This window comes from Camellia sinensis, chromosome 1, assembly GCF_055761805.1.
Source record: "Camellia sinensis isolate YWXY chromosome 1, ASM5576180v1, whole genome shotgun sequence".
NCBI lineage: Eukaryota > Viridiplantae > Streptophyta > Magnoliopsida > Ericales > Theaceae > Camellia > Camellia sinensis.
Genome location: NC_138961.1, coordinates 127380046 through 127391158, shown reverse-complemented (window position 1 = coordinate 127391158; position 11113 = coordinate 127380046).

Sequence of the window (11113 nt, the reverse complement as noted above, 5' to 3'; positions counted from 1 at the left end):
CAAAGCAGTCCATTTTTGGCAATTTGATTCAAAATCAATTTTTCAAAAGATTTGTCAGATTTGAACTCTTTGGTGATTATCTATTTCACATTCCACTTGTGGAATCAGACTCAGAACCGCGGGAGTCTGAACTGTAGGGCTTATTTCGATTTCCGAAAGTGGGCGCGAAAAGGTTGGGCTACAGTAGGCATCTGGGGTAAAGTCTATAAAGTAACAAAAGATGGGGCATACTGAATAATCCGCCAATTCTTGTGATTGGGAGAATGAAATCTCTTTGGGGGATTTCTAGACTACTAATAACTAACCTTGTAACCTTTGTTATTTACTTGAATATCATGTTCCTTTCCCCTATTGTTGTCATTGTTATTGTGTTTTAGATTTGGAAAAATGGACGGGGTGTGTGTGCGTTTACTGGGCATTCAAAGTTCATGGCATATCATGCCAGGTACCGAAGAGGATCTTGCAGTAGAAAACGACAAACCAGAAACTTTCGAATACTTTTGGTTGTTCTAGAGAAGCTAAAATGTTTTTTTGTTGTTTTGTAAAGTCCATCTGAAATTTTATTTTTGGATGTAATATTGATGGAACTAATTTTTGTAACTAAGGATATTTTGTATCTATTCTCTTATTATTATATGACTCTCATTTTAAAAACCAATATAGTTCCTGACATTGCTTATGAGACCTTGCATCAATGCCTTTTAAAATATGTCAAAAGGGTAGCATGCTACCTAAGAAAGCTGGACTTAGAAGGGAGGCTAATTTGACACCTCTAGCGATCTGGGATCTTACTTGGTCATTAACCATAGGACTCATTAGTGACTTTCCCTTGACTACAACCCTTAGTGTAGATTTTGGGGTGTCACACGCGGTAGGGCTAACCGCGGTCACGAATAGGGAAATCACACCTGTGACCTGATGTTCGCGCCTGCAACCTGTTTTCTATATAAGCATGTGCTGTGTCCGAAAACATATGTTTTCAGCCTCATCTCTTCTCTCTCTCTCTCTCTCTCTCTCTCTATTGTTTCGTCATTTTTGGGTTCTTTGAGCCTCAAATCCGGATTTCATCTCTTTTTAATCATCTCTCACTCTTAGTGCCTTAGACTTCAGTGTAGAAGAGGTAGAGGGCTTTATTTTAATATGGTCAGATCGTGGTTTCGTCGTTGTTGATTTTGGGGCTTTTAGGCTTTTCTCATCTTCTGGAATTGAGGTAAGGATTTCCTTATCGATGTGCATGCGTCTTAGCTTCATTATTTGCTATTTTTGATAGTTAAGGGTTTGCGAAAAGTTAGCTTTTGGTTATAAATGCATTAATTTGGGGAAAAGAGCTTTGTTTTCAGCTGTGGTTTAAAATTGATAAGCTAGTAGTCATTTTGTAATGAGATTTCGTAGAAAATTGTGTTTTGAAAAGAAATCCCCAAAGTTTGACAAAACTAGGATGGTCGATGTTTTCAAAAGTGGTATGGAATTGGGTGTGTTGTGGGGTTTTTGAGAAAAGAAGTTTGGTTGTTAAACGTTTTTGGGCTTTGGAAATCACTGAGTATGGATTACTCTTTTCGGAAAAAAAAACGGTAATTGTTAAAAAGAATTAATTGGATGTTTTAGGAAAATTGTATATTTTCAGTTGAGATTCACAAGACTCGTAAGGAGTATGCATGTGTTTTTGGGAATCGTGGAGATTTTGTATAAATCATTGGGATTCCGGTTTTGATAACATTTTGGATATTGTTGTTGTTATTGTTATCTTTTAATAATGGCATTAGAGATAATTGTTTTGGCAACCAGTGGAGGATTGTGTTGATTGCTGCAGAAATTGCATGTAAATTAGGGACTGGAAATGTTTACAAATCATACATCGCATTGAGCATACCATGGATTTGTAAATTGGAGATTTTATGTTTGGAAAACGTATTGTTGTTTTGAAACACACGTATTGTGTTATTGGAAAGGGCAAATAAAATGATGCAACTATAAGGGGGTGTGGGAATTAATTTGGCCTATGTGTCCTTGATGTAAGATCAGAAACTCGCACGGTAGGTGCCGATTACATCTGGATAATCCCAGAGAAATGGCATAGATAACTGTATAGCTTTCTATTATGATCACTAGCCCTGGAGATTTATTCGTTTTATTTACTAATTTTATCATTTTGGAAAAACATACTGGGGAAAATGTTTTGGAAATTAAGCATCGCATTGTTTCAAAGAAAAAAAATCCATGTTTTACCATGGCATCTCATATGCATACACCTTATGACATTGTTAAGCATCATACAAGTTATTAAGTTTATTTCTACGAGGCTTTATGCTCACCTTATGAGGGAAACCATTTTTAGGTGGACTAGTGTGTCTCCACCAAGGCAATATCTTGGGAGTATCTTGGAGCTTAAGGCTTATATTTATTGTTTTCTTTGTTTATTTTGTTGTAATTTAGGCCACGAGTTTTTTTGTATTGAGTTGTGATTCATTTGTTGTAATCGGATAAGACCTTGGAAATTTGTAACCTTTAAGGCATTAACTTGTATGAAACATATCTTATTTCATGTTAATCATGTCTCGAAATCCCTATTGTAAAATGGAAAGATAAATAAATGCATGTTAATTGTAAGCTTCCACAATTTTTATTGATAATATAATGGTGTTGAGTGTCTATTTATTTTGGGGCATTACATGTACCCTTTGATTTGAGTTTTTTTTTTTTTTGTCAATGGGACAATTTTATATGGTTGCTTCAACATGATATTTATTGGCTAAAGTAGTGAAACCATACCATGTTTGATTGTATCTTATTTTTTGAAAATTAATTTTTTTTCATGTATTTTTTTTTTTTGTTTTCACTGAATTGTTTTAATATTTTAAACGAATTTTTTAGGTTTGTAAATACAGTTGATATAAATATACTTAAAAAGTATAATATTTAAGAAAAAAATCTTTAAAAAATTCACCAAATACCAAAAATAAAAAAATACAAAAAATTAGTATATTTTTTTTATTTTTTGTATTTATTTTTAAATATTTTTTTACAAATATTTTATTTTTTAAGTACATTTAGGTGAGGTGCATCTAAAAAGTAAAAAACTTCGCTTACAATATTAAAAAAATTAACCAAGAACAAATAATACGAAAAATAAAAGAACTCAATGCTTGAAAATTTAAGTCCAAAAATTAGAACCAACTGAGTTTTTGAGAAATAACTTGATAGTGTCAACTGATAAATGATATGGAATAATACTTTGAGGTCATGTTTGATTCACAAGACTAATAGTGAAGTATTAATAATCCTATTAAATTAGTGTAGTATTCACTATCCAATTGGATTAATATCCATTGGATAAATAATCTCACCCCTACTCCATTACTAATAATCCTACAAATTTGTTGGATTAATTATCCATTGGATTAATAATCCTAACCCAAAATGTTAAAACAAACATAGGATAATTGGGCCCACGGATTAATAATCTCAATCCCATGCTCTAATCCATGCAATCAAACATGCCCTAAGGTTATAAAATAATCACTCTTTGATCTGTCCTTGTGTCAGTATTAGCTAATCAACTTGTAAAGAATAAATTATAGGGAGTGATTAGCTGATGGTCTTGGAATATAAGTCTATATCATTTATCATTTGACATTTGTTAATTTATTCTTCAAAACCTAACAAAAAAAATATTAAAACTTATTGTTTTAACTAATCAATACCAAGTTAAAGCACCACATGACATTGCCCAGCAACAAAAAATAATTTCAAGTACTCCTATTTATTCCTACCTTTTTACCCCCTTGTGAGGCCCCTGACCTTTTGTAATTTCTTTTTAAGACCCTTACTTTTGAATTATTTCCATAAAGACCCTCAACTCCTTACTTGATTTAAATTTTAACTCTAGCGTCAAAAAACATGCGCCAATATTAAATTCGCAAACCCTAATCGAACCCAGGAACTTAGGGATTATTTCCAAAGCTCTAATAATAATAATTAATTAATGCCCTAATTATAGATTTACCGTTCAAAACCTTAGGTTCCCGATTCTCATTACAATTCGCCGTTTAATTAGAAACGAAGAAACTTTAACTAAATTGAATTCCCAAATCCTAATTCAATTAAATAATACACTTAAATAAATGTTTCAATTTATAAATTAAGGCCTTAACCCTCACATTTTACTTGAGTCACAAATTGACCCAAAGTTAGTACCATTATATATATATATATATATATTTGCACATTTTCTTAACAAATAATTAGTACACAAAATACCTACATACATACATATATATATATATATATATATATATGAATTTATACGCTAAAATGGATTGAAAGATTCCCTCAAATCACAAGCACATAGCCGGAAAATTCCAGGATACTATATTTGGTATACTTTTGCAAACATCAAAGCATGATTTATGAAATTTTTTTGATTAATGGACAAGTTTTTGACTAATGGTACAAGTTGGGAGAAATTGCTTCAGATAATGGGAAAGTTTTTGAAAAATGGTACAAATTGGGGCAAATTGCTTTGGATAATGGAAAAGTTTTTGAAAAATGGTACAAATTGAAACAAATTGCTTTAATCATGGAAAAGTTTTGACATTGGTAGAGTTGTAAATATTCAAATTGAAGCAAGGGCATTTTAGACAATTCGCACCATATTTTTTTCCTATAAAAACACCATAACCCTTCACGTTTTACACATCTTATACACTCACACACACATTCGGCTGAAAGAGAGAGTGGAGAGGAAGAGAGTGAGCTTTGGTAGTGGAGAAGGAAAAAGAGAGAAAATTTTGTGCAACTCATCACAAAGTTTCAAGTAAGCCATAACACAATCCATTCTTTTATTTTCTCTTCTAAATACATGGAATTAGATGTTTAAAAAATTATTTTGCGATGTGTATACATGGTGTTCTTATGTTAAAAATGAAAGAGTTGAGCCTTATCCCACCCTTACTCGTGTTTCCTCTTATTCAATGCAAAATTATCTTTTTCTATACCTATCGCACATAATTTCCAAAGGAACACCTTGAGTCTAAAATTCTGAGTGTTATATATATATATATATATATTATCTAGCATGTTTTCATCACAATGGAAGTTCTAAAATTACTCATGGTTACTCTCTTTTCTTACTTTTTCTTTTATTTCAAGCTTTGTGCTCAAAGAACCGATTTTTATATCCCACTTGCAAAAAATTTAGAAAAATGAAAAAAAATCTCCTTAATCTCTTTTTTATGTCAAAACTTTCCTTTAAGCGTTAGCTTACACGGGAAAAAAAATTTGTTGAAAAAGAGTGAGTGGTTTGAGAGAAAATTCGATTTTCGTAATGGTCGGCAAATCTGGACATCGTTGGTGTATTTCTTAAATATCTAAAAATCTAGCAAAGTTATGCCACTTCTGAAAAAATGTTATGAAAATTAGATAAAATTATCTACAATGCATGGCAAGGCCAAGTTTAGGAAAAATCTAGAAATGTCTCTTAGATTGTGATCTTTAAAGTGTATCTAATCTAAAAATTTATATTTGTTGGTGATTTCATTTAATTAATTTCATGAATGTGCTTCTAATCACTTGTTTGAGTTTTAGTATGGCAATTACATATGTTGTGGCTACATTTCCTTGCAATGGTACTTTGATGATGCTCATGCTTGTATGAAAATAATGGTCTTGATAAATTATTCTAACCTTAACTTAAAACATTTAACACAATGTGAAACTTAGTTGGGGTGGTAATTGGATTTCAATCACTTGAATTGTATTATGAGGAAATATTGTGTTTGCATTGAATCGGTTGGCGATACGTGTTCCTTATTTGAAGTAAAGTCTTGCACAAACGGTTGTGTCAGAACCCTTCAATGAATCGGTTGTATTTGGACCCTAGATGTTTATGATGGATAAGGTTGGAGGAGGTTTATGGGCAAAGCCCATATTTTTACCATCTCTTTTAAGGTCCTCGTTTGGCGCTATGCGGTACATAAACGTTCTAGGCATCCGAGGTAAGGTCTGCAAAGCAATAAAAGATGGGGCATACCGAATAATCCGAATCCAATTCTTGTGGTTTGGATGATGAAATCTCTTTCGGGGATTTCTAGATTCTAACATCTAACCTTATGACTCTCTAATTAATTACTTGCTTATTTGTTCATCATGTTTAACTATTTAGTTGTATTTTTGTAAATGTATTGGACGGGAAAAAGGGAGGGTGTGTGTGTGTGTGTGTGTGTGTGTTTATTAGGCATTAAAAACTCATAGCGTTTCATACCAGGTGTTAAATAAACCTTTGTAGCCAATGAGGTACCGGAGACATTCGAAGATTTTTGGCTGTCATAGACAAAGTTAGAAGTTGCTTTGTTATAAGTCCATCCATATTTTCATTTTCTATCGGAATTGTACTAATGATGGAACCTTGTTTTGTAATAAAAATTTGTAACACTAAAATATTATTTTCTTATATACATATGAATATTTTTGTGATCCTATACTTATCTCCATGTTACTTATGAGACCTTGTGTCAATACCTCTTAAGATCTGTCAGAAAGATAACTTGCTATCTAAGGTTATTGGACTTAAAAGGGAGGCTATACTGACTCCACCGACTTCCTCGGATCTTGTTTGGTTATTGACCAAAGGACTCATTAGTGACGTTTCCTACGCTTATAACTTAAGGAAGAAGAAGAAGAAGAAGGGAAAATATATATATATATATATATATATCTATAATTATTGTTAATATATCTTTTGGTGCTCCCGATTACTTGGGGCGTTACATCCCTCACTTCTTTGAATCCCACCCAGCTAAATGAGTCCCCTCCATTTTCTCTTTGAACCTCCACTTTAATTCCAATTATACGCTCTCCCTAACCCACTCTCCTAACCCAACCATTGCCAACTCCGGCCACACTCTGTCGCAATGCACCGCCACCAATCTCCACCGCCACCCCCAACTCCTCATTCTCTCTTGCCACCACAAATATAATGTGATGTCTATTGTATATAAACCGCTTTACTCTCCTTTTATTCCGTTAGTTCCTTGATTCGGACCTTTAATTTAAATCTGAGGCCTTGTCGGTCATGCGAGTTCACCATATTTCATAATTTTCTTGTAATTGTGACCCTAAATTACTTATGGGTTTAGTATTCTCTCTTTTTGGGTGCGCAAGGGGACTGAGATGGAGGAACACCTAGTTAAACTTAGGAAAACACTCTGGTAAACAAGACTGCTTGTGCAAGAAATGAACCAGACATATAGATAAGGGACCGCACGTGTGGGGTGGTGTGTCGCACATGCAGTGGTGGAGGAAATTTGAGGGTTGGCTATTGAAATAAAGGCACACGAGGAGGAGGTTTCCCACACGTGCAGATAAGAGCGCTGCACATGCGACCAAGGGGCCCTCACGTGTGGAAGAGGGTGCCAAATGTCTGATTCAGCTTCGAATTTCAAACTACTTTTTATAAAATCTGATCCTCTATCTTTCTCATCACTTTTTCTTCATCTCTCTCTCTATATCTATATTTTCTCTCTTCTCTCTCTCTCTCTCTCTCTCTCTCTCTCTTTTTCTCTCTCTCTCTCTCTACCCAACCCACAAAACTTCCATATTTCATTTAAGTTCTCTCAATCTATTGAGATTTTAACCCTTGTTTTTGAGGCACTTTTGGAGGGCACGTTGAGAGTTTCGTTGTGTGAGATGGAGATCAGTTTTCAACACTATCGATTTTGGGGCTTTTCGTCTCTTCTTCTCTCCATAGCTTGAGATAGGAACTTTTTCGAGTTATACATACGTTTTATCTACTCTATGTGTTATTTTGGTAAGGTATTGGGATAAGAAGTTCGGGTTTTAATTGTTTGAAATATTTGTATTATTCAAATGAGGGGTTTTGTCTAATATTTCTCCAAAATTTTAAAATTGTAGACTATGTTGATCGTTGGAAGTCTTTTATGAGGATTTTTTTTTTAAGTGAGAAACCCTAATTTTGCGAAAACACAAGATTTGAAATTCTGAAGGAAAAGGTTATATTGATGAAAAATCATGATTTTGTAGAGCATTATTATTGAGATATGATGAGACTGTAATGAAATTTATCATCTTTGAAAATCCATGAAAGAAGGGAGATTGATGTTGAAAAATTATGAGAATAGTATGTTGTTATAATTGTCTTGAGAAGATAAAGAATTGAAAAGGATGATTATGCTATTGAAATTTCGTCAATTATATAAGAAAGCAAATACATGTGATGACGTGTTGTTATTGTCTCTTAGGATATATGTTGTGTATATATATATATATATTGAGTAGAGATGTTATGCTAAACAACAATTGAGATTTATGTTGTCGAGATTGGGAATATTGTTAAGAGATTGGGAAATAAAATGTATTGTTCCATTACATTGTCATCTCTTCTCATATTACATGTTTTCAAATTGTCATATGTTGGAAATTTGGATTTGAGAAGTTGGTTTTCAAATTGATTCATTGGAAATATTAAAAATATGTTGAGTTGTGGGGTAAATACCTAGAATTGTGAATTAAGTTGGCTTGAGATCCATGGTGAAAGACCATAAACCCACACGGTGGAGGTACCAAAATCCTTCCAATTAGGAGCCGAAAAAGTGGCTATGAGGTAGTGCCTTGAGATCCTACTAGCAAACACCTTGCCTTTGGGATTACCAGTGTTGTATTTACCACCCCTTGTTTATCTATTGAAATTATTGAATCAATTATGTTTTCGAACAAGTGCATGGCGTGAGATTTCAAATGAGAAAAATCTATATCTTGACATGGCATGGAATATGCATCCATCCTATGAGATTGATAAAATTGTATGTACTTTGTCAAGAATTCATTTACTAAGCTTTATGCTCATGTGGAAACTGCTTTCAGATAAGAATGTTGTGATTCCACCAAAGTGAAGGCGTGGAGGGAATTGTTTTGGAGCATGATGGCTCGTCTAAGTATTGTGTGTTTTTTCTAGCCCAGGGCTAACATTTATGGGTTTGAGAAGCATTATTTGTAACTGAGCCCAAGTCTTAGAACTTATAGCCCACTAGGCATTATTTGTGTTTAATTATGTATACCATATGATGTAGAACTCATGTTCTAAGAATTGTTGAATATATAATTGTATAACGATTCCGGTTTAGACCCGACCCGTTTACTGTTTTAGATTCAAAATTTCTTGTCTTGAATGGTTGTTCATATATTTATTCTACTTTTTCCTTGTTAAGTTTGGTTATTGGAGTGTCGTTGTTGCGTTCAGAACAGGTTGGGAGTTAGTTTTTTTCAAAAGAGTTGATGTCTAGAATTTGGCTTGTTCGCTTGAGCAAACTTTTTTGTCCTCGAGCGGTCTTTGAGACCTTCCAGTATTTTTGCAGGTCTGCAAAAATACTAGGAGTGTTCTTCACTCAAGTGGTATTTTTTGCGCTCGAGTGGTCCTTCTTGTACTCAAGCGGTTAGCCTTTGTTTGATAAACTTCTGGGAGGATGTCATTGTGCTCTTGAGCAGTAACTTTGTTCACTTGAGCTATCTCACTTATTGTGTATGGTCGCTCGAGCGGTATTATGGTCGCTCAAGCGGTATTTTGGTCGCTCGAGCAGTCTACGCGTATATCAGTTCATAAAAGTCACTTTTTGGATCACTTTTTCATTTATGTCTGTCTCTCTCTAAACATTTTAAAAACCTAGATCTACTCTCCCTCTCTCTAAAACTCACCTTTAAACCTCAAATACACCCTCACCATTTGATCTTTACACCTTTGTCCTTTGGAGAAAAGATAGAGTTCGTTGAGGGCTTCGTTCTAATCTGAAAAGTTCGTGTTTTCATCGACGTTGAATTTTGGGGATTTTGGGCTTTCTCCTCTTCTGGAGTTGAGGTAGGGATTTTCTTAATGGTGTGCATGTTGTTTAGTTTCGTTATCTGTTATTCTTGTTAGTTATAGGTTTTCGAGAAAATAGTTTTGGATATATATTTATTGATGTACAAATTTGGGAAAAAATACTTATTTTCGATTGTGATTTGGGATTTGTAACCTAGTGGTTGTTGTGTTATAAGTTTTTGAAGAAAATTGGGTTTTGAAGGGTTTCTCAAAAGTTAATCAAAAACTTGGGTTTTGGGTGTTCTTTTTATGGAAAAAGAAGAAATTTGAATGGTTGTAGGATTTTAATTGAAATGAGGTTTGGTTGAGAAATGTTTGAAATATTGGAAAAATACCGAGTATTATTTACTCTTTTGAAATAGTGGTTTCGTTGGAAATGATACGAACGGTTTTGGGAAAATTGTATAATTTCGGTTGAGATTCACAAGACTTGTGAGGAGTGTGAATGTTGTTTGGAAATCATGAGATTTTGTATAAATTATTGAGATTTAGATTTGGTTAAGATTTTGGAATATTATTATTGTTATTGTCTTTTAATTGGTGATAATTGTTTTTGGCAACCGGTAGAGGTTAGTATTGATTGTTGTAGAAACTGCATATAGATTGGGGAAATGGAAATGTTTACAAATCATACATCGTATTGTGCATATCATGGATTTGTAACTGGAGATTTCACGTTTTGAAAAATGTATTGTTGTTTTAAGATGCATGTATTGTATTATTGAAATGGTAAATAAAATGGTGAAGCTGTAAGAGGGTGTTAAAGCAGAATTAAGTTGGCATGTGTGTCCATGGTGTGAGACCTAAAACTCATGCGATAGGCGTCGAGCCTTCTGGTTAGTACCGGTAAAAATGGCATAGTGACTTGTATAGTTACTATTATGAAGACTAGCCTTGGAGATTTATTCATTATATTTACCATGTGATTGTTTTGAAAGAATATTGTTGATTTGGAAAGATGTTTTGGAAATCTTGCATTAAATTGTTTCAAAGAAAGAAAATGCATGTTTTACCATGACATTTCACGTGCATTCATCTTATGACATTGTTAAACTTCATACATATCATTAAGTTTATTTCTACTGGGCTTTATGTTCACTCTACGAGGGAAACCACTTTTAGGTGAACTGGTGTGCCTCCGCCAAGGTAATGACTTGGGAGGATCTTAGAGCTTGAGGCTCATATTTATAGTTTTCCTTGGTTAACTGTTGTAATTTAAGCCACGAGATTCCTTGTATTGAGTTG